The following is a 24,077-nucleotide window of genomic DNA, read 5'->3' on the forward strand; positions in this document are numbered from 1 at the left end:
GTCAACGGCCATTCTAAGCTGAATGTGCCTGCTCTCGTCAGATCGCAGCACCAATGCAGCTTAAGGCTTGGCAAGTACCAGCATGGGAGACTGGCTGGGAATCCCAAGTTCCGTTGACCTTTTTGAACCTGAAAATTGTGTTAGTTTCTCTATGAGATAGTAAAAGAAGGTTCAAATTGAACAGCTGCTGTCAACGGCCATTCTAAGCTGAATGAGCCTGCTCTCGTCAGATCGCAGCAGCAATGCAGCTTAAGGCTTGGCAAGTACCAGCATGGGAGACTGGCTGGGAATCCCAAGTTCCGTTGACCTTTTTGAACCTGAAAATTGTGTTAGTTTCTCTATGAGATAGTAAAAGAAGGTTCAAATTGAACAGCTGCTGTCAACGGCCATTCTAAGCTGAATGAGCCTGCTCTCATCAGATCGCAGCAGCAATGCAGCTTAAGGCTTTGCAAGTACCAGCATGGGAGACTGGCTTGGAATCCCAAGTTCTGTTGACCTTTTTGAACCTAAAAATTGTGTTAGTTTCTCTATGAGATAGTAAAAGAAGGTTCAAATTGAACAGCTGCTGTCAACGGCCATTCTAAGCTGAATGTGCCTGCTCTCGTCAGATCGCAGCAGCAATGCAGCTTAAGGCTTGGCAAGTACCAGCATGGGAGACTGGCTGGGAATCCCAAGTTCCGTTGACCTTTTTGAACCTGAAAATTGTGTTAGTTTCTCTATGAGATAGTAAAAGAAGGTTCAAATTGAACAGCTGCTGTCAACGGCCATTCTAAGCTGAATGTGCCTGCTCTCGTCAGATCGCAGCAGCAATGCAGCTTAAGGCTTGGCAAGTACCAGCATGGGAGACTGGCTGGGAATCCCAAGTTCCGTTGACCTTTTGAACCTGAAAATTGTGTTAGTTTCTCTATGAGATAGTAAAAGAAGGTTCAAATTGAACAGCTGCTGTCAACGGCTATTCTAAGCTGAATGTGCCTGCTCTCGTCAGATCGCAGCAGCAATGCAGCTTAAGGCTTGGCAAGTACCAGCATGGGAGACTGGCTGGGAATCCCAAGTTCCGTTGACCTTTTTGAACCTGAAAATTGTTAGTTTCTCTGTCAAAGATGGTAAAAGAAGGTTCAAATTGAACAGCTGCTGTCAACGGCCATTCTAAGCTGAATGTGCCTGCTCTCGTCAGATCGCAGCAGCAATGCAGCTTAAGGCTTGGCAAGCACCAGCATGGGAGACTGGCTGGGAATCCCAAGTTCTGTTGACCTTTTTGAACCTGAAAATTGTGTTAGTTTCTCTATGAGATAGTAAAAGAAGGTTCAAATTGAACAGCTGCTGTCAACGGCCATTCTAAGCTGAATGTGCCTGCTCTCGTCAGATCGCAGCATCAATGCAGCTTAAGGCTTGGCAAGTACAAGCATGGGAGACTGGCTGGGAATCCCAAGTTCTGTTGACCTTTTTGAACCTTAAAATTGTTAGTTTCTCTGTCAAAGATGGTAAAAGAAAGTTCAAATTGAACAGCTGCTGTCAACGGCCATTCTAAGCTGAATGTGCCTGCTCTCGTCAGATCGCAGCAGCAATGCAGCTTAAGGCTTGGCAAGTACCAGCATGGGAGACTGGCTGGGAATACCAAGTTCCGTTGACCTTTTTGAGCCTGAAAATTGTGTTAGTTTCTCTATGAGATAGTAAAAGAAGGTTCAAACTGAACATCTGCTGTCAACGGCCATTCTAAGCTGAATGTGCCTGCTCTCGTCAGATCGCAGCAGCAATGAAGCTTAAGGCTTGGCAAGTACCAGCATGGGAGACCGGCTGGGAATTCCAAGTTCTGTTGACCTTTTTGAACCTGAAAATTGTGTTAGTTTCTCTATGAGATAGTAAAAGAAGGTTCAAATTGAACAGCTGCTGTCAACGGCCATTCTAAGCTGAATGTGCCTGCTCTCGTCAGATCGCAGCAGCTTAAGGCTTGGCAAGTACCAGCATGGGAGACTGGCTGGGAATCCCAAGTTCCGTTGACCTTTTTGAACCTGAAAAATGTGTTAGTTTCTCTATGAGATAGTAAAAGAAGGTTCAAATTGAACAGCTGCTGTCAACGGCCATTCTAAGCTGAATGTGCCTGCTCTCGTCAGATCGCAGTAGCAATGCAGCTTAAGGCTTGGCAAGTACCAGCATGGGAGACTGGCTGGGAATCCCAAGTTCCGTTGACCTTTTTGAACCTGAAAATTGTTAGTTTCTCTGTCAAAGATGATAAAAGAAGGTTCAAATTGAACAGCTGCTGTCAACGGCCATTCTAAGCTGAATGTGCCTGCTCTCGTCAGATCGCAGCAGCAATGCAGCTTAAGGCTTGGCAAGTACCAGCATGGGAGACTGGCTGGGAATCCCAAGTTCCGTTGACCTTTTTGAACCTGAAAATTGTGTTAGTTTCTCTATGAGATAGTAAAAGAAGGTTCAAACTGAACAGCTGCTGTCAACGGCCATTCTAAGCTGAATGTGCCTGCTCTCGTCAGATCGCAGCAGCAATGCAGCTTAAGGCTTGGCAAGTACCAGCATGGGAGACTGGCTGGGAATCCCAAGTTCCGTTGACCTTTTTGAACCTGAAAATTGTTAGTTTCTCTGTCAAAGATGGTAAAAGAAGGTTCAAATTGAACAGCTGCTGTCAACGGCCATTCTAAGCTGAATGTGCCTGCTCTCGTCAGATCGCAGCAGCAATGCAGCTTAAGGCTTGGCAAGTACCAGCATGGGAGACTGGCTGCGAATCCCAAGTTCCGTTGACCTTTTTGAACCTGAAAATTGTGTTAGTTTCTCTATGAGATAGTAAAAGAAGGTTCAAACTGAACAGCTGCTGTCAACGGCCATTCTAAGCTGAATGTGCCTGCTCTCGTATGATCGCAGCAGCAATGCAGCTTAAGGCTTGGCAAGTACCAGCATGGGAGACTTGCTGGGAATCCCAAGTTCCGTTGACCTTTTTGAACCTGAAAATTGTGTTACTTTCTCTATGAGATAGTAAAAGAAGGTTCAAATTGAACAGCTGCTGTCAACTGCCATTCTAAGCTGAATGAGCCTGCTCTCATCAGATCGCAGCAGCAATGCAGCTTAAGGCTTGGCAAGTACCAGCATGGGAGACTGGCTGGGAATCCCAACTTCTGTTGACCTTTTTGAACCTGAAAATTGTGTTAGTTTCTCTATGAGATAGTAAAAGAAGGTTCAAATTGAACAGCTGCTGTCAACGGCCATTCTAAGCTGAATGTGCCTGCTCTTGTCAGATCGCCGCAGCTTAAGGCTTGGCAAGTACCAGCATGGGAGACTGGCTGGGAATCCCAAGTTCCGTTGACCTTTTTGAACCTGAAAATTGTGTTAGTTTCTCTATGAGATAGTAAAAGAAGGTTCAAATTGAACAGCTGCTGTCCACGGCCATTCTAAGCTGAATGTTTCTGCTCTCATTAGATCGCAGCAGCAATGCAGCTTAAGGCTTGGCAAGTACCAGCATGGGAGACTGGCTGGGAATCCCAAGTTCCGTTGACCTTTTTGAACCTGAAAATTGTGTTAGTTTCTCTATGAGATAGTAAAAGAAGGTTCAAATTGAACAGCTGCTGTCAACGGCCATTCTAAGCTGAATGTGCCTGCTCTCATCAGATCGCAGCAGCAATGCAGCTTAAGGCTTGGCAAGTACCAGCATGGGAGACTGGCTGGGAATCCCAAGTTCTGTTGACCTTTTTGAACCTGAAAAATGTGTTAGTTTCTCTATGAGATAGTAAAAGAAGGTTCAAATTGAACAGCTGCTGTTAACGGCCATTCTAAGCTGAATGTGCCTGCTCTCGTCAGATCGCAGCATCAATGCAGCTTAAGGCTTGGCAAGTACCAGCATGGGAGACTGGCTGGGAATCCCAAGCTCCGTTCACCTTTTTGAACCTGAAAATTGTGTTAGTTTCTCTATGAGATAGTAAAAGAAAGTAGAAATTAGGCAGCTGCTGTCAACGGCCATTCTAAGCTGAATGTGCCTGCTCTCGTCAGATCGCAGCAGCAATGCAGCTTAAGGCTTGGCAAGTACCAGCATGGGAGACTGGCTGCGAATCCCAAGTTCCGTTGACCTTTTTGAACCTGAAAATTGTGTTAGTTTCTCTATGAGATAGTAAAAGAAGGTTCAAATTGAACAGCTGCTGTCAACGGCAATTCTAAGCTGAATGTGCCTGCTCTCGTCAGATTGCAGCAGCAATGCAGCTTAAGGCTTGGCAAGTACCAGCATGGGAGACTGGCTGGGAATCCCAAGTTCCGTTGACCTTTTTGAACCTGAAAATTGTGTTAGTTTCTCTATGAGATAGTAAAAGAAGGTTCAAATTGAACAGCTGCTGTCAACGGCCATTTTAAGCTGAATGTGCCTGCTCTCGTCAGATCGCAGCAGCTTAAGGCTTGGCAAGTACCAGCATGGGAGACTGGCTGGGAATCCCAAGTTCCCTTGACCTTTTTGAACCTGAAAATTGTGTTAGTTTCTCTATGAGATAGTAAAAGAAGGTTCAAATTGAACAGCTGCTGTCAACGGCCATTCTAAGCTGAATGTGCCTGCTCTCGTCAGATCGCAGCAGCAATGCAGCTTAAGGCTTGGCAAGTACCAGCATGGGAGACTGGCTGGGAATCCCAAGTTCCGTTGACCTTTTTGAACCTGAAAATTGTGTTAGTTTCTCTATGAGATAGTAAAAGAAGGTTCAAATTGAACAGCTGCTGTCAACGGCCATTCTAAGCTGAATGTGCCTGCTCTCGTCAGATCGCAGCAGCAATGCAGCTTAAGGCTTGGCAAGTACCAGCATGGGAGACTGGCTGGGAATCCCAAGTTCTGTTGACCTTTTTGAACCTGAAAATTGTGTTAGTTTCTCTATGAGATAGTAAAAGAAGGTTCAAATTGAACAGCTGCTGTCAACGGCCATTCTAAGCTGAATGTGCCTGCTCTCGTCAGATCGCAGCAGCTTAAGGCTTGGCAAGTACCAGCATGGGAGACTGGCTGGGAATCCAGCAGCAATGTAGCTTAAGGCTTGGCAAGTACCAGCATGGGAGACTGGCTGGGAATCCCAAGTTCCATTGACCTTTTTGAACCTGAAAATTGTGTTAGTTTCTCTATGAGATAGTAAAAGAAGGTTCAAATTGAACAGCTGCTGTCAACGGCCATTCTAAGCTGAATGTGCCTGCTCTCGTCAGATCGCAGCAGCAATGCAGCTTAAGGCTTGGCAAGTACCAGCATGGGAGACTGGCTGGAAATCCCAAGTTCTGTTGACCTTTTTGAACCTGAAAATTGTGTTAGTTTTTCTATGAGATAGTAAAAGAAAGTTCAAATTGAACAGCTGCTGTCAACGGCCATTCTAAGCTGAATGTGCCTGCTCTCGTCAGATCGCAGCAGCAATGCAGCTTAAGGCTTGGCAAGTACCAGCATGGGAGACTGGCTGGGAATCCCAAGTTCCGTTTACCTTTCTGAACCTGAAAATTGTGTTAGTTTCTCTATGAGATAGTAAAAGAAGGTTCAAACTGAACAGCTGCTGTCAACGGCCATTCTAAGCTGAATGTGCCTGCTCTTGTCAGATCGCAGCAGCTTAAGGCTTGGCAAGTACCAGCATGGGAGACTGGCTAGGAATCCCAAGTTCCGTTGACCTTTTTGAACCTGAAAATTGTGTTAGTTTCTCTATGAGATAGTAAAAGAAGGTTCAAATTGAACAGCTGCTGTCAACGGCCATTCTAAGCTGAATGTGCCTGCTCTCGTCAGATCGCAGCAGCAATGCAGCTTAAGGCTTGGCAAGTACCAGCATGGGAGACTGGCTGGGAATCCCAAGTTCCGTTGACCTTTTTGAACCTGAAAATTGTGTTAGTTTCTCTATGAGATAGTAAAAGAAGGTTCAAACTGAACAGCTGCTGTCAACGGCCATTCTAAGCTGAATGTGCCTGCTCTCGTCAGATCGCAGCAGCAATGCAGCTTAAGGCTTGGCAAGTACCAGCATGGGAGACTGGCTGGGAATCCCAAGTTCCGTTGACCTTTTTGAACCTGAAAATTGTGTTAGTTTCTCTATGAGATAATAAAAGAAGGTTCAAATTGAACAGCTGCTGTCAACGGCCATTCTAAGCTGAATGTGCCTGCTCTCGTCAGATCGCAGCAGCAATGCAGCTTAAGGCTTGGCAAGTACCAGCATGGGAGACTGGCTGGGAATACCAAATTCTGTTGACCTTTTTGAACCTGAAAATTGTGTTAGTTTCTCTATGAGATAGTAAAAGAAGGTTCAAATTGAACAGCTGCTGTCAACGGCCATTCTAAGCTGAATGTGCCTGCTCTTGTCAGATCGCCGCAGCTTAAGGCTTGGCAAGTACCAGCATGGGAGACTGGCTGGGAATCCCAAGTTCCGTTGACCTTTTTGAACCTGAAAATTGTGTTAGTTTCTCTATGAGATAGTAAAAGAAGGTTCAAACTGAACAGCTGCTGTCAACGGCCATTCTAAGCTCAATGTGCCTGCTCTTGTCAGATTGCAGCAGCAATGCAGCTTAAGGCTTGGCAAGTACCAGCATGGGAGACTGGCTGGGAATCCCAAGTTCCGTTGACCTTTTTGAACCTGAAAATTGTTAGTTTCTCTGTCAAAGATGATAAAAGAAGGTTCAAATTGAACAGCTGCTGTCAACGGCCATTCTAAGCTGAATGTGCCTGCTCTCGTCAGATCGCAGCAGCAATGCAGCTTAAGGCTTGGCAAGTACCAGCATGGGAGACTGGCTGGGAATCCCAAGTTCCGTTGACCTTTTTGAACCTGAAAATTGTGTTAGTTTCTCTATGAGATAGTAAAAGAAGGTTCAAACTGAACAGCTGCTGTCAACGGCCATTCTAAGCTGAATGTGCCTGCTCTCGTCAGATCGCAGCAGCAATGCAGCTTAAGGCTTGGCAAGTACCAGCATGGGAGACTGGCTGGGAATCCCAAGTTCCGTTGACCTTTTTGAACCTGAAAATTGTTAGTTTCTCTGTCAAAGATGGTAAAAGAAGGTTCAAATTGAACAGCTGCTGTCAACGGCCATTCTAAGCTGAATGTGCCTGCTCTCGTCAGATCGCAGCAGCAATGCAGCTTAAGGCTTGGCAAGTACCAGCATGGGAGACTGGCTGCGAATCCCAAGTTCCGTTGACCTTTTTGAACCTGAAAATTGTGTTAGTTTCTCTATGAGATAGTAAAAGAAGGTTCAAACTGAACAGCTGCTGTCAACGGCCATTCTAAGCTGAATGTGCCTGCTCTCGTCAGATCGCAGCAGCAATGCAGCTTAAGGCTTGGCAAGTACCAGCATGGGAGACTGGCTGGGAATCCCAACTTCTGTTGACCTTTTTGAACCTGAAAATTGTGTTACTTTCTCTATGAGATAGTAAAAGAAGGTTCAAATTGAACAGCTGCTGTCAACGGCCATTCTAAGCTGAATGAGCCTGCTCTCATCAGATCGCAGCAGCAATGCAGCTTAAGGCTTGGCAAGTACCAGCATGGGAGACTGGCTGGGAATCCCAACTTCTGTTGACCTTTTTGAACCTGAAAATTGTGTTAGTTTCTCTATGAGATAGTAAAAGAAGGTTCAAATTGAACAGCTGCTGTCCACGGCCATTCTAAGCTGAATGTGCCTGCTCTTGTCAGATCGCCGCAGCTTAAGGCTTGGCAAGTACCAGCATGGGAGACTGGCTGGGAATCCCAAGTTCCGTTGACCTTTTTGAACCTGAAAATTGTGTTAGTTTCTCTATGAGATAGTAAAAGAAGGTTCAAATTGAACAGCTGCTGTCCACGGCCATTCTAAGCTGAATGTTTCTGCTCTCATTAGATCGCAGCAGCAATGCAGCTTAAGGCTTGGCAAGTACCAGCATGGGAGACTGGCTGGGAATCCCAAGTTCCGTTGACCTTTTTGAACCTGAAAATTGTGTTAGTTTCTCTATGAGATAGTAAAAGAAGGTTCAAATTGAACAGCTGCTGTCAACGGCCATTCTAAGCTGAATGTGCCTGCTCTCATCAGATCGCAGCAGCAATGCAGCTTAAGGCTTGGCAAGTACCAGCATGGGAGACTGGCTGGGAATCCCAAGTTCTGTTGACCTTTTTGAACCTGAAAAATGTGTTAGTTTCTCTATGAGATAGTAAAAGAAGGTTCAAATTGAACAGCTGCTGTTAACGGCCATTCTAAGCTGAATGTGCCTGCTCTCGTCAGATCGCAGCATCAATGCAGCTTAAGGCTTGGCAAGTACCAGCATGGGAGACTGGCTGGGAATCCCAAGCTCCGTTCACCTTTTTGAACCTGAAAATTGTGTTAGTTTCTCTATGAGATAGTAAAAGAAGGTTCAAATTGAACAGCTGCTGTCAACGGCCATTCTAAGATGAATGTTCCTGCTCTCGTCAGATCGCAGCAGCAATGCAGCTTAAGGCTTGGCAAGTACCAGCATGGGAGACTGGCTGGGAATCCCAAGTTCCGTTGACCTTTTTGAACCTGAAAATTGTGTTAGTTTCTCTATGAGATAGTAAAAGAAAGTAGAAATTAGGCAGCTGCTGTCAACGGCCATTCTAAGCTGAATGTGCCTGCTCTCGTCAGATCGCAGCAGCAATGCAGCTTAAGGCTTGGCAAGTACCAGCATGGGAGACTGGCTGGGAATCCCAAGTTCCGTTGACCTTTTTGAACCTGAAAATTGTTAGTTTCTCTGTCAAAGATGATAAAAGAAGGTTCAAATTGAACAGCTGCTGTCAACGGCCATTCTAAGCTGAATGTGCCTGCTCTCGTCAGATCGCAGCAGCAATGCAGCTTAAGGCTTGGCAAGTACCAGCATGGGAGACTGGCTGGGAATCCCAAGTTCCGTTGACCTTTTTGAACCTGAAAATTGTGTTAGTTTCTCTATGAGATAGTAAAAGAAGGTTCAAACTGAACAGCTGCTGTCAACGGCCATTCTAAGCTGAATGTGCCTGCTCTCGTCAGATCGCAGCAGCAATGCAGCTTAAGGCTTGGCAAGTACCAGCATGGGAGACTGGCTGGGAATCCCAAGTTCCGTTGACCTTTTTGAACCTGAAAATTGTTAGTTTCTCTGTCAAAGATGGTAAAAGAAGGTTCAAATTGAACAGCTGCTGTCAACGGCCATTCTAAGCTGAATGTGCCTGCTCTCGTCAGATCGCAGCAGCAATGCAGCTTAAGGCTTGGCAAGTACCAGCATGGGAGACTGGCTGCGAATCCCAAGTTCCGTTGACCTTTTTGAACCTGAAAATTGTGTTAGTTTCTCTATGAGATAGTAAAAGAAGGTTCAAACTGAACAGCTGCTGTCAACGGCCATTCTAAGCTGAATGTGCCTGCTCTCGTCAGATCGCAGCAGCAATGCAGCTTAAGGCTTGGCAAGTACCAGCATGGGAGACTTGCTGGGAATCCCAAGTTCCGTTGACCTTTTTGAACCTGAAAATTGTGTTACTTTCTCTATGAGATAGTAAAAGAAGGTTCAAATTGAACAGCTGCTGTTAACGGCCATTCTAAGCTGAATGAGCCTGCTCTCATCAGATCGCAGCAGCAATGCAGCTTAAGGCTTGGCAAGTACCAGCATGGGAGACTGGCTGGGAATCCCAACTTCTGTTGACCTTTTTGAACCTGAAAATTGTGTTAGTTTCTCTATGAGATAGTAAAAGAAGGTTCAAATTGAACAGCTGCTGTCAACGGCCATTCTAAGCTGAATGTGCCTGCTCTTGTCAGATCGCCGCAGCTTAAGGCTTGGCAAGTACCAGCATGGGAGACTGGCTGGGAATCCCAAGTTCCGTTGACCTTTTTGAACCTGAAAATTGTGTTAGTTTCTCTATGAGATAGTAAAAGAAGGTTCAAATTGAACAGCTGCTGTCCACGGCCATTCTAAGCTGAATGTTTCTGCTCTCATTAGATCGCAGCAGCAATGCAGCTTAAGGCTTGGCAAGTACCAGCATGGGAGACTGGCTGGGAATCCCAAGTTCCGTTGACCTTTTTGAACCTGAAAATTGTGTTAGTTTCTCTATGAGATAGTAAAAGAAGGTTCAAATTGAACAGCTGCTGTCAACGGCCATTCTAAGCTGAATGTGCCTGCTCTCATCAGATCGCAGCAGCAATGCAGCTTAAGGCTTGGCAAGTACCAGCATGGGAGACTGGCTGGGAATCCCAAGTTCTGTTGACCTTTTTGAACCTGAAAAATGTGTTAGTTTCTCTATGAGATAGTAAAAGAAGGTTCAAATTGAACAGCTGCTGTTAACGGCCATTCTAAGCTGAATGTGCCTGCTCTCGTCAGATCGCAGCATCAATGCAGCTTAAGGCTTGGCAAGTACCAGCATGGGAGACTGGCTGGGAATCCCAAGCTCCGTTCACCTTTTTGAACCTGAAAATTGTGTTAGTTTCTCTATGAGATAGTAAAAGAAGGTTCAAATTGAACAGCTGCTGTCAACGGCCATTCTAAGATGAATGTTCCTGCTCTCGTCAGATCGCAGCAGCAATGCAGCTTAAGGCTTGGCAAGTACCAGCATGGGAGACTGGCTGGGAATCCCAAGTTCCGTTGACCTTTTTGAACCTGAAAATTGTGTTAGTTTCTCTATGAGATAGTAAAAGAAAGTAGAAATTAGGCAGCTGCTGTCAACGGCCATTCTAAGCTGAATGTGCCTGCTCTCGTCAGATCGCAGCAGCAATGCAGCTTAAGGCTTGGCAAGTACCAGCATGGGAGACTGGCTGAGAATCCCAAGTTCCGTTGACCTTTTTGAACCTGAAAATTGTGTTAGTTTCTCTATGAGATAGTAAAAGAAGGTTCAAATTGAACAGCTGCTGTCAACGGCAATTCTAAGCTGAATGTGCCTGCTCTCGTCAGATTGCAGCAGCAATGCAGCTTAAGGCTTGGCAAGTACCAGCATGGGAGACTGGCTGGGAATCCCAAGTTCCGTTGACCTTTTTGAACCTGAAAATTGTGTTAGTTTCTCTATGAGATAGTAAAAGAAGGTTCAAATTGAACAGCTGCTGTCAACGGCCATTTTAAGCTGAATGTGCCTGCTCTCGTCAGATCGCAGCAGCTTAAGGCTTGGCAAGTACCAGCATGGGAGACTGGCTGGGAATCCCAAGTTCCCTTGACCTTTTTGAACCTGAAAATTGTGTTAGTTTCTCTATGAGATAGTAAAAGAAGGTTCAAACTGAACAGCTGCTGTCAACGGCCATTCTAAGCTGAATGTGCCTGCTCTCGTCAGATCGCAGCAGCAATGCAGCTTAAGGCTTGGCAAGTACCAGCATGGGAGACTGGCTGGGAATCCCAAGTTCCGTTGACCTTTTTGAACCTGAAAATTGTGTTAGTTTCTCTATGAGATAATAAAAGAAGGTTCAAATTGAACAGCTGCTGTCAACGGCCATTCTAAGCTGAATGTGCCTGCTCTCGTCAGATCGCAGCAGCAATGCAGCTTAAGGCTTGGCAAGTACCAGCATGGGAGACTGGCTGGGAATACCAAATTCTGTTGACCTTTTTGAACCTGAAAATTGTGTTAGTTTCTCTATGAGATAGTAAAAGAAGGTTCAAATTGAACAGCTGCTGTCAACGGCCATTCTAAGCTGAATGTGCCTGCTCTTGTCAGATCGCCGCAGCTTAAGGCTTGGCAAGTACCAGCATGGGAGACTGGCTGGGAATCCCAAGTTCCGTTGACCTTTTTGAACCTGAAAATTGTGTTAGTTTCTCTATGAGATAGTAAAAGAAGGTTCAAACTGAACAGCTGCTGTCAACGGCCATTCTAAGCTCAATGTGCCTGCTCTTGTCAGATTGCAGCAGCAATGCAGCTTAAGGCTTGGCAAGTACCAGCATGGGAGACTGGCTGGGAATCCCAAGTTCCGTTGACCTTTTTGAACCTGAAATTGTGTTAGTTTCTCTATGAGATAGTAAAAGAAGGTTCAAACTGAACAGCTGCTGTCAACGGCCATTCTAAGCTGAATGTGCCTGCTCTCGTCAGATCGCAGCATCAATGCAGCTTAAGGCTTGGCAAGTACCAGCATGGGAGACTGGCTGGGAATCCCAAGTTCCGTTGACCTTTTTGAACCTGAAAATTGTGTTAGTTTCTCTATGAGATAGTAAAAGAAGGTTCAAATTGAACAGCTGCTGTCAACAGCCATTCTAAGCTGAATGTGCCTGCTCTCGTCAGATCGCAGCAGCAATGCAGCTTAAGGCTTGGCAAGTACCAGCATGGGAGACTGGCTGGGAATCCCAAGTTCCGTTGACCTTTTTGAACCTGAAAATTGTGTTAGTTTCTCTATGAGATAGTAAAAGAAGGTTCAAATTGAACAGCTGCTGTCAACGGCCATTCTAAGCTGAATGTGCCTGCTCTCGTCAGATCGCAGCAGCAATGCAGCTTAAGGCTTGGCAAGTACCAGCATGGGAGACTGGCTGGGAATCCCAAGTTCCGTTGACCTTTTGAACCTGAAAATTGTGTTAGTTTCTCTATGAGATAGTAAAAGAAGGTTCAAATTGAACAGCTGCTGTCAACGGCCATTCTAAGCTGAATGTGCCTGCTCTCGTCAGATCGCAGCAGCAATGCAGCTTAAGGCTTGGCAAGTACCAGCATGGGAGACTGGCTGGGAATCCCAAGTTCCGTTGACCTTTTAGAACCTGAAAATTGTGTTAGTTTCTCTATGAGATAGTAAAAGAAGGTTCAAAATGAACAGCTGCTGTCAACGGCCATTCTAAGCTGAATGTGCCTGCTCTCGTCAGATCGCAGCAGCAATGCAACTTAAGGCTTGGCAAGTACCAGCATGGGAGACTGGCTGGGAATCCCAAGTTCCGTTGACCTTTTTGAACCTGAAAATTGTGTTAGTTTCTCTATGAGATAATAAAAGAAGGTTCAAATTGAACAGCTGCTGTCAACGGCCATTCTAAGCTGAATGTGCCTGCTCTCGTCAGATCGCAGCAACAATGCAGCTTAAGGCTTGGCAAGTACAAGCATGGGAGACTGGCTGGGAATCCCAAGTTCTGTTGACCTTTTTGAACCTGAAAATTGTTAGTTTCTCTGTCAAAGATGGTAAAAGAAAGTTCAAATTGAACAGCTGCTGTCAACGGCCATTCTAAGCTGAATGTGCCTGCTCTCGTCAGATCGCAGCAGCAATGCAGCTTAAGGCTTGGCAAGTACCAGCATGGGAGACTGGCTGGGAATACCAAGTTCCGTTGACCTTTTTGAGCCTGAAAATTGTGTTAGTTTCTCTATGAGATAGTAAAAGAAGGTTCAAACTGAACATCTGCTGTCAACGGCCATTCTAAGCTGAATGTGCCTGCTCTCGTCAGATCGCAGCAGCAATGAAGCTTAAGGCTTGGCAAGTACCAGCATGGGAGACTGGCTGGGAATTCCAAGTTCTGTTGACCTTTTTGAACCTGAAAATTGTGTTAGTTTCTCTATGAGATAGTAAAAGAAGGTTCAAATTGAACAGCTGCTGTCAACGGCCATTCTAAGCTGAATGTGCCTGCTCTCGTCAGATCGCAGCAGCTTAAGGCTTGGCAAGTACCAGCATGGGAGACTGGCTGGGAATCCCAAGTTCCGTTGACCTTTTTGAACCTGAAAAATGTGTTAGTTTCTCTATGAGATAGTAAAAGAAGGTTCAAATTGAACAGCTGCTGTCAACGGCCATTCTAAGCTGAATGTGCCTGCTCTCGTCAGATCGCAGCAGCAATGCAGCTTAAGGCTTGGCAAGTACCAGCATGGGAGACTGGCTGGGAATCCCAAGTTCCGTTGACCTTTTTGAACCTGAAAATTGTTAGTTTCTCTGTCAAAGATGATAAAAGAAGGTTCAAATTGAACAGCTGCTGTCAACGGCCATTCTAAGCTGAATGTGCCTGCTCTCGTCAGATCGCAGCAGCAATGCAGCTTAAGGCTTGGCAAGTACCAGCATGGGAGACTGGCTGGGAATCCCAAGTTCCGTTGACCTTTTTGAACCTGAAAATTGTGTTAGTTTCTCTATGAGATAGTAAAAGAAGGTTCAAACTGAACAGCTGCTGTCAACGGCCATTCTAAGCTCAATGTGCCTGCTCTCGTCAGATCGCAGCAGCAATGCAGCTTAAGGCTAGGCAAGTACCAGTATGGGAGACTGGCTGGGAATCCCAAGTTCCGTTGACCTTTTTGAACCTGAAAATTGTGTTAGTTTCTCTATGAGATAGTAAAAGACGGTTCAAATTGAACAGCTGCTATCAACGGCCATTCTAAGCTGAATGTGCCTGCTCTCGTCAGATCGCAGCAGCAATGCAGCTTAAGGCTTGGCAAGTACCAGCATGGGAGACTGGCTGGGAATCCCAAGTTCTGTTGACCTTTTTGAACCTGAAAATTGTTAGTTTCTCTGTCAAAGATGGTAAAAGAAGGTTCAAATTGAACAGCTGCTGTCAACGGCCATTCTAAGCTGAATGTGCCTGCTCTCGTCAGATCGCAGCAGCAATGCAGCTTAAGGCTTGGCAAGTACCAGCATGGGAGACTGGCTGCGAATCCCAAGTTCCGTTGACCTTTTTGAACCTGAAAATTGTGTTAGTTTCTCTATGAGATAGTAAAAGAAGGTTCAAACTGAACAGCTGCTGTCAATGGCCATTCTAAGCTGAATGTGCCTGCTCTCGTCAGATCGCAGCAGCAATGCAGCTTAAGGCTTTGCAAGTACCAGCATGGGAGACTGGCTGGGAATCCCAAGTTCTGTTGACCTTTTTGAACCTGAAAATTGTGTTAGTTTCTCTATGAGATAGTAAAAGAAGGTTCAAATTGAACAGCTGCTGTCAACGGCCATTCTAAGCTGAATGTGCCTGCTCTTGTCAGATCGCCGCAGCTTAAGGCTTGGCAAGTACCAGCATGGGAGACTGGCTGGGAATCCCAAGTTCCGTTGACCTTTTTGAACCTGAAAATTGTGTTAGTTTCTCTATGAGATAGTAAAAGAAGGTTCAAATTGAACAGCTGCTGTCAACGGCCATTCTAAGCTGAATGTGCCTGCTCTCATCAGATTGCAGCAGCAATGCAGCTTAAGGCTTGGCAAGTACCAGCATGGGAGACTGGCTGGGAATCCCAAGTTCCGTTGACCTTTTTGAACCTGAAAATTGTGTTAGTTTCTCTATGAGATAGTAAAAGAAGGTTCAAACTGAACATCTGCTGTCAACGGCCATTCTAAGCTGAATGTGCCTGCTCTCGTCAGATCGCAGCAGCAATGAAGCTTAAGGCTTGGCAAGTACCAGCATGGGAGACTGGCTGGGAATTCCAAGTTCTGTTGACCTTTTTGAACCTGAAAATTGTGTTAGTTTCTCTATGAGATAGTAAAAGAAGGTTCAAATTGAACAGCTGCTGTCAACGGCCATTCTAAGCTGAATGTGCCTGCTCTCGTCAGATCGCAGCAGCAATGCAGCTTAAGGCTTGGCAAGTACCAGCATGGGAGACTGGCTGGGAATCCCAAGTTCCGTTGACCTTTTTGAACCTGAAAATTGTTAGTTTCTCTGTCAAAGATGATAAAAGAAGGTTCAAATTGAACAGCTGCTGTCAACGGCCATTCTAAGCTGAATGTGCCTGCTCTCGTCAGATCGCAGCAGCAATGCAGCTTAAGGCTTGGCAAGTACCAGCATGGGAGACTGGCTGGGAATCCCAAGTTCCGTTGACCTTTTGAACCTGAAAATTGTGTTAGTTTCTCTATGAGATAGTAAAAGAAGGTTCAAATTGAACAGCTGCTGTCAACGGCCATTCTAAGCTGAATGTGCCTGCTCTCGTCAGATCGCAGCAGCAATGCAGCTTAAGGCTTGGCAAGTACCAGCATGGGAGACTGGCTGGGAATCCCAAGTTCCGTTGACCTTTTAGAACCTGAAAATTGTGTTAGTTTCTCTATGAGATAGTAAAAGAAGGTTCAAAATGAACAGCTGCTGTCAACGGCCATTCTAAGCTGAATGTGCCTGCTCTCGTCAGATCGCAGCAGCAATGCAACTTAAGGCTTGGCAAGTACCAGCATGGGAGACTGGCTGGGAATCCCAAGTTCCGTTGACCTTTTTGAACCTGAAAATTGTGTTAGTTTCTCTATGAGATAATAAAAGAAGGTTCAAATTGAACAGCTGCTGTCAACGGCCATTCTAAGCTGAATGTGCCTGCTCTCGTCAGATCGCAGCAACAATGCAGCTTAAGGCTTGGCAAGTACAAGCATGGGAGACTGGCTGGGAATCCCAAGTTCTGTTGACCTTTTTGAACCTGAAAATTGTTAGTTTCTCTGTCAAAGATGGTAAAAGAAAGTTCAAATTGAACAGCTGCTGTCAACGGCCATTCTAAGCTGAATGTGCCTGCTCTCGTCAGATCGCAGCAGCAATGCAGCTTAAGGCTTGGCAAGTACCAGCATGGGAGACTGGCTGGGAATTCCAAGTTCTGTTGACCTTTTTGAACCTGAAAATTGTGTTAGTTTCTCTATGAGATAGTAAAAGAAGGTTCAAATTGAACAGCTGCTGTCAACGGCCATTCTAAGCTGAATGTGCCTGCTCTCGTCAGATCGCAGCAGCTTAAGGCTTGGCAAGTACCAGCATGGGAGACTGGCTGGGAATCCCAAGTTCCGTTGACCTTTTTGAACCTGAAAAATGTGTTAGTTTCTCTATGAGATAGTAAAAGAAGGTTCAAATTGAACAGCTGCTGTCAACGGCCATTCTAAGCTGAATGTGCCTGCTCTCGTCAGATCGCAGCAGCAATGCAGCTTAAGGCTTGGCAAGTACCAGCATGGGAGACTGGCTGGGAATCCCAAGTTCCGTTGACCTTTTTGAACCTGAAAATTGTTAGTTTCTCTGTCAAAGATGATAAAAGAAGGTTCAAATTGAACAGCTGCTGTCAACGGCCATTCTAAGCTGAATGTGCCTGCTCTCGTCAGATCGCAGCAGCAATGCAGCTTAAGGCTTGGCAAGTACCAGCATGGGAGACTGGCTGGGAATCCCAAGTTCCGTTGACCTTTTTGAACCTGAAAATTGTGTTAGTTTCTCTATGAGATAGTAAAAGAAGGTTCAAACTGAACAGCTGCTGTCAACGGCCATTCTAAGCTCAATGTGCCTGCTCTCGTCAGATCGCAGCAGCAATGCAGCTTAAGGCTAGGCAAGTACCAGTATGGGAGACTGGCTGGGAATCCCAAGTTCCGTTGACCTTTTTGAACCTGAAAATTGTGTTAGTTTCTCTATGAGATAGTAAAAGACGGTTCAAATTGAACAGCTGCTATCAACGGCCATTCTAAGCTGAATGTGCCTGCTCTCGTCAGATCGCAGCAGCAATGCAGCTTAAGGCTTGGCAAGTACCAGCATGGGAGACTGGCTGGGAATCCCAAGTTCTGTTGACCTTTTTGAACCTGAAAATTGTTAGTTTCTCTGTCAAAGATGGTAAAAGAAGGTTCAAATTGAACAGCTGCTGTCAACGGCCATTCTAAGCTGAATGTGCCTGCTCTCGTCAGATCGCAGCAGCAATGCAGCTTAAGGCTTGGCAAGTACCAGCATGGGAGACTGGCTGCGAATCCCAAGTTCCGTTGACCTTTTTGAACCTGAAAATTGTGTTAGTTTCTCTATGAGATAGTAAAAGAAGGTTCAAACTGAACAGCTGCTGTCAATGGCCATTCTAAGCTGAATGTGCCTGCTCTCGTCAGATCGCAGCAGCAATGCAGCTTAAGGCTTTGCAAGTACCAGCATGGGAGACTGGCTGCGAATCCCAAGTTCCGTTGACCTTTTTGAACCTGAAAATTGTTAGTTTCTCTGTCAAAGATGGTAAAAGAAGGTTCAAATTGAACAGCTGCTGTCAACGGCCATTCTAAGCTGAATGTGCCTGCTCTCGTCAGTTCGCAGCAGCAATGCAGCTTAAGGCTTGGCAAGTACCAGCATGGGAGACTGGCTGCGAATCCCAAGTTCCGTTGACCTTTTTGAACCTGAAAATTGTGTTAGTTTCTCTATGAGATAGTAAAAGAAGGTTCAAACTGAACAGCTGCTGTCAATGGCCATTCTAAGCTGAATGTGCCTGCTCTCGTCAGATCGCAGCAGCAATGCAGCTTAAGGCTTGGCAAGTACCAGCATGGGAGACTGGCTGCGAATCCCAAGTTCCGTTGACCTTTTTGAACCTGAAAATTGTGTTAGTTTCTCTATGAGATAGTAAAAGAAGGTTCAAACTGAACAGCTGCTGTCAATGGCCATTCTAAGCTGAATGTGCCTGCTCTTGTCAGATCGCCGCAGCTTAAGGCTTGGCAAGTACCAGCATGGGAGACTGGCTGGGAATCCCAAGTTCCGTTGACCTTTTTGAACCTGAAAATTGTGTTAGTTTCTCTATGAGATAGTAAAAGAAGGTTCAAATTGAACAGCTGCTGTCAACGGCCATTCTAAGCTGAATGTGCCTGCTCTCATCAGATCGCAGCAGCAATGCAGCTTAAGGCTTGGCAAGTACCAGCATGGGAGACTGGCTGGGAATCCCAAGTTCCGTTGACCTTTTTGAACCTGAAAATTGTGTTAGTTTCTCTATGAGATAGTAAAAGAAGGTTCAAACTGAACATCTGCTGTCAACGGCCATTCTAAGCTGAATGTGCCTGCTCTCGTCAGATCGCAGCAGCAATGAAGCTTAAGGCTTGGCAAGTACCAGCATGGGAGACTGGCTGGGAATTCCAAGTTCTGTTGACCTTTTTGAACCTGAAAATTGTGTTAGTTTCTCTATGAGATAGTAAAAGAAGGTTCAAATTGAACAGCTGCTGTCAACGGCCATTCTAAGCTGAATGTGCCTGCTCTCGTCAGATCGCAGCAGCAATGCAGCTTAAGGCTTGGCAAGTACCAGCATGGGAGACTGGCTGGGAATCCCAAGTTCCGTTGACCTTTTTGAACCTGAAAATTGTTAGTTTCTCTGTCAAAGATGATAAAAGAAGGTTCAAATTGAACAGCTGCTGTCAACGGCCATTCTAAGCTGAATGTGCCTGCTCTCGTCAGATCGCAGCAGCAATGCAGCTTAAGGCTTGGCAAGTACCAGCATGGGAGACTGGCTGGGAATCCCAAGTTCCGTTGACCTTTTTGAACCTGAAAATTGTGTTAGTTTCTCTATGAGATAGTAAAAGAAGGTTCAAACTGAACAGCTGCTGTCAACGGCCATTCTAAGCTCAATGTGCCTGCTCTCGTCAGATCGCAGCAGCAATGCAGCTTAAGGCTAGGCAAGTACCAGTATGGGAGACTGGCTGGGAATCCCAAGTTCCGTTGACCTTTTTGAACCTGAAAATTGTGTTAGTTTCTCTATGAGATAGTAAAAGAAGGTTCAAACTGAACAGCTGCTGTCAACGGCCATTCTAAGCTGAATGTGCCTGCTCTCGTCAGATCGCAGCAGCAATGCAGCTTAAGGCTTGGCAAGTACCAGCATGGGAGACTGGCTGGGAATCCCAAGTTCCGTTGACCTTTTTGAACCTGAAAATTGTGTTAGTTTCTCTATGAGATAGTAAAATAAGGTTCAAATTGAACAGCTGCTGTCAACGGCCATTCTAAGCTGAATGAGCCTGCTCTCATCAGATCGCAGCAGCAATGCAGCTTAAGGCTTTGCAAGTACCAGCATGGGAGACTGGCTTGGAATCCCAAGTTCTGTTGACCTTTTTGAACCTGAAAATTGTGTTAGTTTCTCTATGAGATAGTAAAAGAAGGTTCAAATTGAACAGCTGCTGTCAACGGCCATTCTAAGCTGAATGTGCCTGCTCTCGTCAGATCGCAGCAGCAATGCAGCTTAAGGCTTGGCAAGTACCAGCATGGGAGACTGGCTGGGAATCCCAAGTTCCGTTGACCTTTTTGAACCTGAAAATTGTGTTAGTTTCTCTATGAGATAGTAAAAGAAGGTTCAAATTGAACAGCTGCTGTCAACGGCCATTCTAAGCTGAATGTGCCTGCTCTCGTCAGATCGCAGCAGCAATGCAGCTTAAGGCTTGGCAAGTACCAGCATGGGAGACTGGCTGGGAATCCCAAGTTCCGTTGACCTTTTTGAACCTGAAAATTGTTAGTTTCTCTGTCAAAGATGGTAAAAGAAAGTTCAAATTGAACAGCTGCTGTCAACGGCCATTCTAAGCTGAATGTGCCTGCTCTCGTCAGATCGCAGCAGCAATGCAGCTTAAGGCTTGGCAAGTACCAGCATGGGAGACTGGCTGGGAATCCCAAGTTCCGTTGACCTTTTTGAACCTGAAAATTGTGTTAGTTTCTCTATGAGATAGTAAAAGAAGGTTCAAATTGAACAGCTGCTGTCAACGGCCATTCTAAGCTGAATGTGCGTGCTCTCGTCAGATCGCAACAGCAATACAGCTTAAGGCTTGGCAAGTACCAGCATGGGAGACTGGCTGGGAATCCCAAGTTCCGTTGACCTTTTTGAACCTGAAAATTGTGTTAGTTTCTCTATGAGATAGTAAAAGAAGGTTCAAACTGAACAGCTGCTGTCAACAGCCATTCTAAGCTGAATGTGCCTGTTCTCGTCAGATCGCAGCAGCAATGCAGCTTAAGGCTTGGCAAGTACCAGCATGGGAGACTGGCTGGGAATCCCAAGTTCCGTTGACCTTTTTGAACCTGAAAATTGTTAGTTTCTCTGTCAAATATGGTAAAAGAAGGTTCAAATTGAACAGCTGCTGTCAACGGCCATTCTAAGCTGAATGTGCCTGCTCTCGTCAGATCGCAGCAGCAATGCAGCTTAAGGCTTGGCAAGTACCAGCATGGGAGACTGGCTGGGAATCCCAAGTTCCGTTGACCTTTTTGAACCTGAAAATTGTGTTAGTTTCTCTTTGAGATAGTAAAAGAAGGTTCAAACTGAACAGCTGCTGTCAACGGCCATTCTAAGCTGAATGTGCCTGCTCTCTTCAGATCGCAGCAGCTTAAGGCTTGGCAAGTACCAGCATGGGAGACTGGCTGGGAATCCCAAGTTCCGTTGACCTTTTTGAACCTGAAAATTGTGTTAGTTTCTCTATGAGATAGTAAAAGAAGGTTCAAATTGAACAGCTGCTGTCAACGGCCATTCTAAGCTGAATGTGCCTGCTCTCGTCAGATCGCAGCAGCAATGCAGCTTAAGGCTTGGCAAGTACCAGCATGGGAGACTGGCTGGGAATCCCAAGTTCCGTTGACCTTTTGAACCTGAAAATTGTGTTAGTTTCTCTATGAGATAGTAAAAGAAGGTTCAAATTGAACAGCTGCTGTCAACGGCCATTCTAAGCTGAATGTGCCAGCTCTCGTCAGATCGCAGCAGCAATGCAGCTTAAGGCTTGGCAAGTACCAGCATGGGAGACTGGCTGGGAATCCCAAGTTCCGTTGACCTTTTTGAACCTGAAAATTGTTAGTTTCTCTGTCAAAGATGGTAAAAGAAGGTTCAAATTGAACAGCTGCTGTCAACGGCCATTCTAAGCTGAATGTGCCTGCTCTCGTCAGATCGCAGCAGCAATGCAGCTTAAGGCTTGGCAAGTACCAGCATGGGAGACTGGCTGGGAATCCCAAGTTCTGTTGACCTTTTTGAACCTGAAAATTGTGTTAGTTTCTCTATGAGATAGTAAAAGAAGGTTCAAATTGAACAGCTGCTGTCAACGGCCATTCTAAGCTGAATGTGCCTGCTCTCGTCAGATCGCAGCAACAATGCAGCTTAAGGCTTGGCAAGTACAAGCATGGGAGACTGGCTGGGAATCCCAAGTTCTGTTGACCTTTTTGAACCTGAAAATTGTTAGTTTCTCTGTCAAAGATGGTAAAAGAAAGTTCAAATTGAACAGCTGCTGTCAACGGCCATTCTAAGCTGAATGTGCCTGCTCTCGTCAAATCGCAGCAGCAATGCAGCTTAAGGCTTGGCAAGTACCAGCATGGGAGACTGGCTGGGAATACCAAGTTCCGTTAACCTTTTTGAGCCTGAAAATTGTGTTAGTTTCTCTATGAGATAGTAAAAGAAGGTTCAAACTGAACATCTGCTGTCAACGGCCATTCTAAGCTGAATGTGCCTGCTCTCGTCAGATCGCAGCAGCAATGAAGCTTAAGGCTTGGCAAGTACCAGCATGGGAGACTGGCTGGGAATTCCAAGTTCTGTTGACCTTTTTGAACCTGAAAATTGTGTTAGTTTCTCTATGAGATAGTAAAAGAAGGTTCAAATTGAACAGCTGCTGTCAACGGCCATTCTAAGCTGAATGTGCCTGCTCTCGTCAGATCGCAGCAGCAATGCAGCTTAAGGCTTGGCAAGTACCAGCATGGGAGACTGGCTGGGAATCCCAAGTTCCGTTGACCTTTTTGAACCTGAAAATTGTTAGTTTCTCTGTCAAAGATGATAAAAGAAGGTTCAAATTGAACAGCTGCTGTCAACGGCCATTCTAAGCTGAATGTGCCTGCTCTCGTCAGATCGCAGCAGCAATGCAGCTTAAGGCTTGGCAAGTACCAGCATGGGAGACTGGCTGGGAATCCCAAGTTCCGTTGACCTTTTTGAACCTGAAAATTGTGTTAGTTTCTCTATGAGATAGTAAAAGAAGGTTCAAACTGAACAGCTGCTGTCAACGGCCATTCTAAGCTGAATGTGCCTGCTCTCGTCAGATCGCAGCAGCAATGCAGCTTAAGGCTTGGCAAGTACCAGCATGGGAGACTGGCTGGGAATCCCAAGTTCCGTTGACCTTTTTGAACCTGAAAATTGTGTTAGTTTCTCTATGAGATAGTAAAAGAAGGTTCAAATTGAACAGCTGCTGTCAACGGCCATTCTAAGCTGAATGAGCCTGCTCTCATCAGATCGCAGCAGCAATGCAGCTTAAGGCTTTGCAAGTACCAGCATGGGAGACTGGCTTGGAATCCCAAGTTCTGTTGACCTTTTTGAACCTGAAAATTGTGTTAGTTTCTCTATGAGATAGTAAAAGAAGGTTCAAATTGAACAGCTGCTGTCAACGGCCATTCTAAGCTGAATGTGCCTGCTCTCGTCAGATCGCAGCAGCAATGCAGCTTAAGGCTTGGCAAGTACCAGCATGGGAGACTGGCTGGGAATCCCAAGTTCCGTTGACCTTTTTGAACCTGAAAATTGTGTTAGTTTCTCTATGAGATAGTAAAAGAAGGTTCAAATTGAACAGCTGCTGTCAACGGCCATTCTAAGCTGAATGTGCCTGCTCTCGTCAGATCGCAGCAGCAATGCAGCTTAAGGCTTGGCAAGTACCAGCATGGGAGACTGGCTGGGAATCCCAAGTTCCGTTGACCTTTTGAACCTGAAAATTGTGTTAGTTTCTCTATGAGATAGTAAAAGAAGGTTCAAATTGAACAGCTGCTGTCAACGGCCATTCTAAGCTGAATGTGCCTGCTCTCGTCAGATCGCAGCAGCAATGCAGCTTAAGGCTTGGCAAGTACCAGCATGGGAGACTGGCTGGGAATCCCAAGTTCCGTTGACCTTTTTGAACCTGAAAATTGTTAGTTTCTCTGTCAAAGATGGTAAAAGAAGGTTCAAATTGAACAGCTGCTGTCAACGGCCATTCTAAGCTGAATGTGCCTGCTCTCGTCAGATCGCAGCAGCAATGCAGCTTAAGGCTTGGCAAGCACCAGCATGGGAGACTGGCTGGGAATCCCAAGTTCTGTTGACCTTTTTGAACCTGAAAATTGTGTTAGTTTCTCTATGAGATAGTAAAAGAAGGTTCAAATTGAATAGCTGCTGTCAACGGCCATTCTAAGCTGAATGTGCCTGCTCTCGTCAGATCGCAGCAACAATGCAGCTTAAGGCTTGGCAAGTACAAGCATGGGAGACTGGCTGGGAATCCCAAGTTCTGTTGACCTTTTTGAACCTGAAAATTGTTAGTTTCTCTGTCAAAGATGGTAAAAGAAAGTTCAAATTGAACAGCTGCTGTCAACGGCCATTCTAAGCTGAATGTGCCTGCTCTCGTCAGATCGCAGCAGCAATGCAGCTTAAGGCTTGGCAAGTACCAGCATGGGAGACTGGCTGGGAATACCAAGTTCCGTTGACCTTTTTGAGCCTGAAAATTGTGTTAGTTTCTCTATGAGATAGTAAAAGAAGGTTCAAACTGAACATCTGCTGTCAACGGCCATTCTAAGCTGAATGTGCCTGCTCTCGTCAGATCGCAGCAGAAATGAAGCTTAAGGCTTGGCAAGTACCAGCATGGGAGACCGGCTGGGAATTCCAAGTTCTGTTGACCTTTTTGAACCTGAAAATTGTGTT

The 24,077-nt window shown here is 45.6% G+C and overlaps 105 pseudogenes; all 105 read left to right on the forward strand.

Annotated features, from left to right (window-relative positions):
• Positions 1 to 119, forward strand: LOC140086414 (5S ribosomal RNA; annotated as a pseudogene).
• A 70-nt stretch (positions 120 to 189) lies between these two features.
• LOC140083438 (5S ribosomal RNA) lies at positions 190 to 308 on the forward strand (annotated as a pseudogene).
• Positions 309 to 567: 259 nt separating this feature from the next.
• LOC140096861 (5S ribosomal RNA) lies at positions 568 to 686 on the forward strand (annotated as a pseudogene).
• Positions 687 to 756: 70 nt separating this feature from the next.
• LOC140096873 (5S ribosomal RNA) lies at positions 757 to 875 on the forward strand (annotated as a pseudogene).
• Positions 876 to 944: 69 nt separating this feature from the next.
• LOC140083044 (5S ribosomal RNA) lies at positions 945 to 1,063 on the forward strand (annotated as a pseudogene).
• A 70-nt stretch (positions 1,064 to 1,133) lies between these two features.
• LOC140095243 (5S ribosomal RNA) lies at positions 1,134 to 1,252 on the forward strand (annotated as a pseudogene).
• Positions 1,253 to 1,322: 70 nt separating this feature from the next.
• LOC140094328 (5S ribosomal RNA) lies at positions 1,323 to 1,441 on the forward strand (annotated as a pseudogene).
• Positions 1,442 to 1,511: 70 nt separating this feature from the next.
• Positions 1,512 to 1,630, forward strand: LOC140078349 (5S ribosomal RNA; annotated as a pseudogene).
• A 70-nt stretch (positions 1,631 to 1,700) lies between these two features.
• On the forward strand, positions 1,701 to 1,819 carry LOC140082258 (5S ribosomal RNA; annotated as a pseudogene).
• Positions 1,820 to 2,070: 251 nt separating this feature from the next.
• Positions 2,071 to 2,189, forward strand: LOC140078421 (5S ribosomal RNA; annotated as a pseudogene).
• A 70-nt stretch (positions 2,190 to 2,259) lies between these two features.
• On the forward strand, positions 2,260 to 2,378 carry LOC140096886 (5S ribosomal RNA; annotated as a pseudogene).
• A 70-nt stretch (positions 2,379 to 2,448) lies between these two features.
• On the forward strand, positions 2,449 to 2,567 carry LOC140096899 (5S ribosomal RNA; annotated as a pseudogene).
• Positions 2,568 to 2,637: 70 nt separating this feature from the next.
• Positions 2,638 to 2,756, forward strand: LOC140088216 (5S ribosomal RNA; annotated as a pseudogene).
• Positions 2,757 to 2,826: 70 nt separating this feature from the next.
• Positions 2,827 to 2,945, forward strand: LOC140082989 (5S ribosomal RNA; annotated as a pseudogene).
• Positions 2,946 to 3,385: 440 nt separating this feature from the next.
• LOC140094728 (5S ribosomal RNA) lies at positions 3,386 to 3,504 on the forward strand (annotated as a pseudogene).
• A 70-nt stretch (positions 3,505 to 3,574) lies between these two features.
• LOC140079972 (5S ribosomal RNA) lies at positions 3,575 to 3,693 on the forward strand (annotated as a pseudogene).
• Positions 3,694 to 3,763: 70 nt separating this feature from the next.
• On the forward strand, positions 3,764 to 3,882 carry LOC140097392 (5S ribosomal RNA; annotated as a pseudogene).
• A 70-nt stretch (positions 3,883 to 3,952) lies between these two features.
• On the forward strand, positions 3,953 to 4,071 carry LOC140088217 (5S ribosomal RNA; annotated as a pseudogene).
• A 70-nt stretch (positions 4,072 to 4,141) lies between these two features.
• LOC140093628 (5S ribosomal RNA) lies at positions 4,142 to 4,260 on the forward strand (annotated as a pseudogene).
• A 251-nt stretch (positions 4,261 to 4,511) lies between these two features.
• LOC140096911 (5S ribosomal RNA) lies at positions 4,512 to 4,630 on the forward strand (annotated as a pseudogene).
• Positions 4,631 to 4,700: 70 nt separating this feature from the next.
• Positions 4,701 to 4,819, forward strand: LOC140079520 (5S ribosomal RNA; annotated as a pseudogene).
• Positions 4,820 to 5,128: 309 nt separating this feature from the next.
• LOC140090619 (5S ribosomal RNA) lies at positions 5,129 to 5,247 on the forward strand (annotated as a pseudogene).
• A 70-nt stretch (positions 5,248 to 5,317) lies between these two features.
• LOC140086062 (5S ribosomal RNA) lies at positions 5,318 to 5,436 on the forward strand (annotated as a pseudogene).
• A 251-nt stretch (positions 5,437 to 5,687) lies between these two features.
• LOC140096923 (5S ribosomal RNA) lies at positions 5,688 to 5,806 on the forward strand (annotated as a pseudogene).
• Positions 5,807 to 5,876: 70 nt separating this feature from the next.
• Positions 5,877 to 5,995, forward strand: LOC140096935 (5S ribosomal RNA; annotated as a pseudogene).
• A 70-nt stretch (positions 5,996 to 6,065) lies between these two features.
• On the forward strand, positions 6,066 to 6,184 carry LOC140091394 (5S ribosomal RNA; annotated as a pseudogene).
• A 440-nt stretch (positions 6,185 to 6,624) lies between these two features.
• LOC140096947 (5S ribosomal RNA) lies at positions 6,625 to 6,743 on the forward strand (annotated as a pseudogene).
• Positions 6,744 to 6,813: 70 nt separating this feature from the next.
• On the forward strand, positions 6,814 to 6,932 carry LOC140096959 (5S ribosomal RNA; annotated as a pseudogene).
• A 70-nt stretch (positions 6,933 to 7,002) lies between these two features.
• Positions 7,003 to 7,121, forward strand: LOC140088218 (5S ribosomal RNA; annotated as a pseudogene).
• Positions 7,122 to 7,191: 70 nt separating this feature from the next.
• On the forward strand, positions 7,192 to 7,310 carry LOC140095793 (5S ribosomal RNA; annotated as a pseudogene).
• Positions 7,311 to 7,380: 70 nt separating this feature from the next.
• LOC140097465 (5S ribosomal RNA) lies at positions 7,381 to 7,499 on the forward strand (annotated as a pseudogene).
• A 251-nt stretch (positions 7,500 to 7,750) lies between these two features.
• On the forward strand, positions 7,751 to 7,869 carry LOC140094729 (5S ribosomal RNA; annotated as a pseudogene).
• Positions 7,870 to 7,939: 70 nt separating this feature from the next.
• On the forward strand, positions 7,940 to 8,058 carry LOC140079984 (5S ribosomal RNA; annotated as a pseudogene).
• Positions 8,059 to 8,128: 70 nt separating this feature from the next.
• LOC140097393 (5S ribosomal RNA) lies at positions 8,129 to 8,247 on the forward strand (annotated as a pseudogene).
• A 70-nt stretch (positions 8,248 to 8,317) lies between these two features.
• LOC140087836 (5S ribosomal RNA) lies at positions 8,318 to 8,436 on the forward strand (annotated as a pseudogene).
• Positions 8,437 to 8,506: 70 nt separating this feature from the next.
• On the forward strand, positions 8,507 to 8,625 carry LOC140096971 (5S ribosomal RNA; annotated as a pseudogene).
• A 70-nt stretch (positions 8,626 to 8,695) lies between these two features.
• Positions 8,696 to 8,814, forward strand: LOC140096983 (5S ribosomal RNA; annotated as a pseudogene).
• Positions 8,815 to 8,884: 70 nt separating this feature from the next.
• Positions 8,885 to 9,003, forward strand: LOC140096996 (5S ribosomal RNA; annotated as a pseudogene).
• Positions 9,004 to 9,073: 70 nt separating this feature from the next.
• LOC140088219 (5S ribosomal RNA) lies at positions 9,074 to 9,192 on the forward strand (annotated as a pseudogene).
• A 70-nt stretch (positions 9,193 to 9,262) lies between these two features.
• On the forward strand, positions 9,263 to 9,381 carry LOC140079365 (5S ribosomal RNA; annotated as a pseudogene).
• A 440-nt stretch (positions 9,382 to 9,821) lies between these two features.
• On the forward strand, positions 9,822 to 9,940 carry LOC140094731 (5S ribosomal RNA; annotated as a pseudogene).
• A 70-nt stretch (positions 9,941 to 10,010) lies between these two features.
• Positions 10,011 to 10,129, forward strand: LOC140079995 (5S ribosomal RNA; annotated as a pseudogene).
• A 70-nt stretch (positions 10,130 to 10,199) lies between these two features.
• Positions 10,200 to 10,318, forward strand: LOC140097395 (5S ribosomal RNA; annotated as a pseudogene).
• A 70-nt stretch (positions 10,319 to 10,388) lies between these two features.
• LOC140087838 (5S ribosomal RNA) lies at positions 10,389 to 10,507 on the forward strand (annotated as a pseudogene).
• Positions 10,508 to 10,577: 70 nt separating this feature from the next.
• Positions 10,578 to 10,696, forward strand: LOC140086110 (5S ribosomal RNA; annotated as a pseudogene).
• Positions 10,697 to 10,766: 70 nt separating this feature from the next.
• Positions 10,767 to 10,885, forward strand: LOC140093629 (5S ribosomal RNA; annotated as a pseudogene).
• Positions 10,886 to 11,136: 251 nt separating this feature from the next.
• LOC140097008 (5S ribosomal RNA) lies at positions 11,137 to 11,255 on the forward strand (annotated as a pseudogene).
• A 70-nt stretch (positions 11,256 to 11,325) lies between these two features.
• LOC140091395 (5S ribosomal RNA) lies at positions 11,326 to 11,444 on the forward strand (annotated as a pseudogene).
• A 439-nt stretch (positions 11,445 to 11,883) lies between these two features.
• Positions 11,884 to 12,002, forward strand: LOC140084146 (5S ribosomal RNA; annotated as a pseudogene).
• A 70-nt stretch (positions 12,003 to 12,072) lies between these two features.
• On the forward strand, positions 12,073 to 12,191 carry LOC140090066 (5S ribosomal RNA; annotated as a pseudogene).
• Positions 12,192 to 12,261: 70 nt separating this feature from the next.
• LOC140097021 (5S ribosomal RNA) lies at positions 12,262 to 12,380 on the forward strand (annotated as a pseudogene).
• Positions 12,381 to 12,449: 69 nt separating this feature from the next.
• On the forward strand, positions 12,450 to 12,568 carry LOC140097033 (5S ribosomal RNA; annotated as a pseudogene).
• A 70-nt stretch (positions 12,569 to 12,638) lies between these two features.
• Positions 12,639 to 12,757, forward strand: LOC140087287 (5S ribosomal RNA; annotated as a pseudogene).
• Positions 12,758 to 12,827: 70 nt separating this feature from the next.
• LOC140087082 (5S ribosomal RNA) lies at positions 12,828 to 12,946 on the forward strand (annotated as a pseudogene).
• Positions 12,947 to 13,016: 70 nt separating this feature from the next.
• On the forward strand, positions 13,017 to 13,135 carry LOC140078361 (5S ribosomal RNA; annotated as a pseudogene).
• A 70-nt stretch (positions 13,136 to 13,205) lies between these two features.
• On the forward strand, positions 13,206 to 13,324 carry LOC140090381 (5S ribosomal RNA; annotated as a pseudogene).
• Positions 13,325 to 13,575: 251 nt separating this feature from the next.
• LOC140097045 (5S ribosomal RNA) lies at positions 13,576 to 13,694 on the forward strand (annotated as a pseudogene).
• A 70-nt stretch (positions 13,695 to 13,764) lies between these two features.
• On the forward strand, positions 13,765 to 13,883 carry LOC140097057 (5S ribosomal RNA; annotated as a pseudogene).
• A 70-nt stretch (positions 13,884 to 13,953) lies between these two features.
• On the forward strand, positions 13,954 to 14,072 carry LOC140086569 (5S ribosomal RNA; annotated as a pseudogene).
• Positions 14,073 to 14,142: 70 nt separating this feature from the next.
• On the forward strand, positions 14,143 to 14,261 carry LOC140086735 (5S ribosomal RNA; annotated as a pseudogene).
• A 70-nt stretch (positions 14,262 to 14,331) lies between these two features.
• LOC140088220 (5S ribosomal RNA) lies at positions 14,332 to 14,450 on the forward strand (annotated as a pseudogene).
• Positions 14,451 to 14,520: 70 nt separating this feature from the next.
• Positions 14,521 to 14,639, forward strand: LOC140096617 (5S ribosomal RNA; annotated as a pseudogene).
• A 251-nt stretch (positions 14,640 to 14,890) lies between these two features.
• LOC140084076 (5S ribosomal RNA) lies at positions 14,891 to 15,009 on the forward strand (annotated as a pseudogene).
• Positions 15,010 to 15,079: 70 nt separating this feature from the next.
• LOC140090383 (5S ribosomal RNA) lies at positions 15,080 to 15,198 on the forward strand (annotated as a pseudogene).
• A 70-nt stretch (positions 15,199 to 15,268) lies between these two features.
• LOC140097069 (5S ribosomal RNA) lies at positions 15,269 to 15,387 on the forward strand (annotated as a pseudogene).
• Positions 15,388 to 15,457: 70 nt separating this feature from the next.
• Positions 15,458 to 15,576, forward strand: LOC140097081 (5S ribosomal RNA; annotated as a pseudogene).
• A 69-nt stretch (positions 15,577 to 15,645) lies between these two features.
• LOC140097093 (5S ribosomal RNA) lies at positions 15,646 to 15,764 on the forward strand (annotated as a pseudogene).
• Positions 15,765 to 15,834: 70 nt separating this feature from the next.
• Positions 15,835 to 15,953, forward strand: LOC140087288 (5S ribosomal RNA; annotated as a pseudogene).
• A 70-nt stretch (positions 15,954 to 16,023) lies between these two features.
• On the forward strand, positions 16,024 to 16,142 carry LOC140087083 (5S ribosomal RNA; annotated as a pseudogene).
• Positions 16,143 to 16,212: 70 nt separating this feature from the next.
• Positions 16,213 to 16,331, forward strand: LOC140078415 (5S ribosomal RNA; annotated as a pseudogene).
• A 251-nt stretch (positions 16,332 to 16,582) lies between these two features.
• LOC140097107 (5S ribosomal RNA) lies at positions 16,583 to 16,701 on the forward strand (annotated as a pseudogene).
• A 70-nt stretch (positions 16,702 to 16,771) lies between these two features.
• Positions 16,772 to 16,890, forward strand: LOC140097119 (5S ribosomal RNA; annotated as a pseudogene).
• A 70-nt stretch (positions 16,891 to 16,960) lies between these two features.
• On the forward strand, positions 16,961 to 17,079 carry LOC140086570 (5S ribosomal RNA; annotated as a pseudogene).
• Positions 17,080 to 17,149: 70 nt separating this feature from the next.
• Positions 17,150 to 17,268, forward strand: LOC140086736 (5S ribosomal RNA; annotated as a pseudogene).
• Positions 17,269 to 17,338: 70 nt separating this feature from the next.
• On the forward strand, positions 17,339 to 17,457 carry LOC140088222 (5S ribosomal RNA; annotated as a pseudogene).
• Positions 17,458 to 17,716: 259 nt separating this feature from the next.
• LOC140096385 (5S ribosomal RNA) lies at positions 17,717 to 17,835 on the forward strand (annotated as a pseudogene).
• A 70-nt stretch (positions 17,836 to 17,905) lies between these two features.
• Positions 17,906 to 18,024, forward strand: LOC140092515 (5S ribosomal RNA; annotated as a pseudogene).
• Positions 18,025 to 18,275: 251 nt separating this feature from the next.
• On the forward strand, positions 18,276 to 18,394 carry LOC140099121 (5S ribosomal RNA; annotated as a pseudogene).
• Positions 18,395 to 18,464: 70 nt separating this feature from the next.
• LOC140090384 (5S ribosomal RNA) lies at positions 18,465 to 18,583 on the forward strand (annotated as a pseudogene).
• A 70-nt stretch (positions 18,584 to 18,653) lies between these two features.
• On the forward strand, positions 18,654 to 18,772 carry LOC140097131 (5S ribosomal RNA; annotated as a pseudogene).
• A 70-nt stretch (positions 18,773 to 18,842) lies between these two features.
• Positions 18,843 to 18,961, forward strand: LOC140097144 (5S ribosomal RNA; annotated as a pseudogene).
• Positions 18,962 to 19,031: 70 nt separating this feature from the next.
• LOC140086571 (5S ribosomal RNA) lies at positions 19,032 to 19,150 on the forward strand (annotated as a pseudogene).
• Positions 19,151 to 19,220: 70 nt separating this feature from the next.
• Positions 19,221 to 19,339, forward strand: LOC140097156 (5S ribosomal RNA; annotated as a pseudogene).
• A 259-nt stretch (positions 19,340 to 19,598) lies between these two features.
• On the forward strand, positions 19,599 to 19,717 carry LOC140097168 (5S ribosomal RNA; annotated as a pseudogene).
• Positions 19,718 to 19,787: 70 nt separating this feature from the next.
• On the forward strand, positions 19,788 to 19,906 carry LOC140097180 (5S ribosomal RNA; annotated as a pseudogene).
• A 70-nt stretch (positions 19,907 to 19,976) lies between these two features.
• On the forward strand, positions 19,977 to 20,095 carry LOC140097192 (5S ribosomal RNA; annotated as a pseudogene).
• Positions 20,096 to 20,165: 70 nt separating this feature from the next.
• LOC140094389 (5S ribosomal RNA) lies at positions 20,166 to 20,284 on the forward strand (annotated as a pseudogene).
• Positions 20,285 to 20,354: 70 nt separating this feature from the next.
• On the forward strand, positions 20,355 to 20,473 carry LOC140094232 (5S ribosomal RNA; annotated as a pseudogene).
• A 70-nt stretch (positions 20,474 to 20,543) lies between these two features.
• On the forward strand, positions 20,544 to 20,662 carry LOC140097204 (5S ribosomal RNA; annotated as a pseudogene).
• A 251-nt stretch (positions 20,663 to 20,913) lies between these two features.
• Positions 20,914 to 21,032, forward strand: LOC140097218 (5S ribosomal RNA; annotated as a pseudogene).
• A 69-nt stretch (positions 21,033 to 21,101) lies between these two features.
• LOC140088109 (5S ribosomal RNA) lies at positions 21,102 to 21,220 on the forward strand (annotated as a pseudogene).
• A 70-nt stretch (positions 21,221 to 21,290) lies between these two features.
• Positions 21,291 to 21,409, forward strand: LOC140079521 (5S ribosomal RNA; annotated as a pseudogene).
• Positions 21,410 to 21,479: 70 nt separating this feature from the next.
• On the forward strand, positions 21,480 to 21,598 carry LOC140087085 (5S ribosomal RNA; annotated as a pseudogene).
• Positions 21,599 to 21,668: 70 nt separating this feature from the next.
• LOC140096586 (5S ribosomal RNA) lies at positions 21,669 to 21,787 on the forward strand (annotated as a pseudogene).
• Positions 21,788 to 21,857: 70 nt separating this feature from the next.
• LOC140090385 (5S ribosomal RNA) lies at positions 21,858 to 21,976 on the forward strand (annotated as a pseudogene).
• A 70-nt stretch (positions 21,977 to 22,046) lies between these two features.
• Positions 22,047 to 22,165, forward strand: LOC140097230 (5S ribosomal RNA; annotated as a pseudogene).
• Positions 22,166 to 22,235: 70 nt separating this feature from the next.
• LOC140097242 (5S ribosomal RNA) lies at positions 22,236 to 22,354 on the forward strand (annotated as a pseudogene).
• Positions 22,355 to 22,424: 70 nt separating this feature from the next.
• On the forward strand, positions 22,425 to 22,543 carry LOC140097254 (5S ribosomal RNA; annotated as a pseudogene).
• A 259-nt stretch (positions 22,544 to 22,802) lies between these two features.
• On the forward strand, positions 22,803 to 22,921 carry LOC140097267 (5S ribosomal RNA; annotated as a pseudogene).
• Positions 22,922 to 22,991: 70 nt separating this feature from the next.
• LOC140097279 (5S ribosomal RNA) lies at positions 22,992 to 23,110 on the forward strand (annotated as a pseudogene).
• Positions 23,111 to 23,179: 69 nt separating this feature from the next.
• On the forward strand, positions 23,180 to 23,298 carry LOC140097291 (5S ribosomal RNA; annotated as a pseudogene).
• A 70-nt stretch (positions 23,299 to 23,368) lies between these two features.
• Positions 23,369 to 23,487, forward strand: LOC140095244 (5S ribosomal RNA; annotated as a pseudogene).
• A 70-nt stretch (positions 23,488 to 23,557) lies between these two features.
• On the forward strand, positions 23,558 to 23,676 carry LOC140087086 (5S ribosomal RNA; annotated as a pseudogene).
• A 70-nt stretch (positions 23,677 to 23,746) lies between these two features.
• Positions 23,747 to 23,865, forward strand: LOC140078373 (5S ribosomal RNA; annotated as a pseudogene).
• A 70-nt stretch (positions 23,866 to 23,935) lies between these two features.
• LOC140087277 (5S ribosomal RNA) lies at positions 23,936 to 24,054 on the forward strand (annotated as a pseudogene).
• Positions 24,055 to 24,077: the final 23 nt, after the last annotated feature.

Source organism: Engystomops pustulosus, chromosome 9, assembly GCF_040894005.1.
Source record: "Engystomops pustulosus chromosome 9, aEngPut4.maternal, whole genome shotgun sequence".
Taxonomy (NCBI): domain Eukaryota; kingdom Metazoa; phylum Chordata; class Amphibia; order Anura; family Leptodactylidae; genus Engystomops; species Engystomops pustulosus.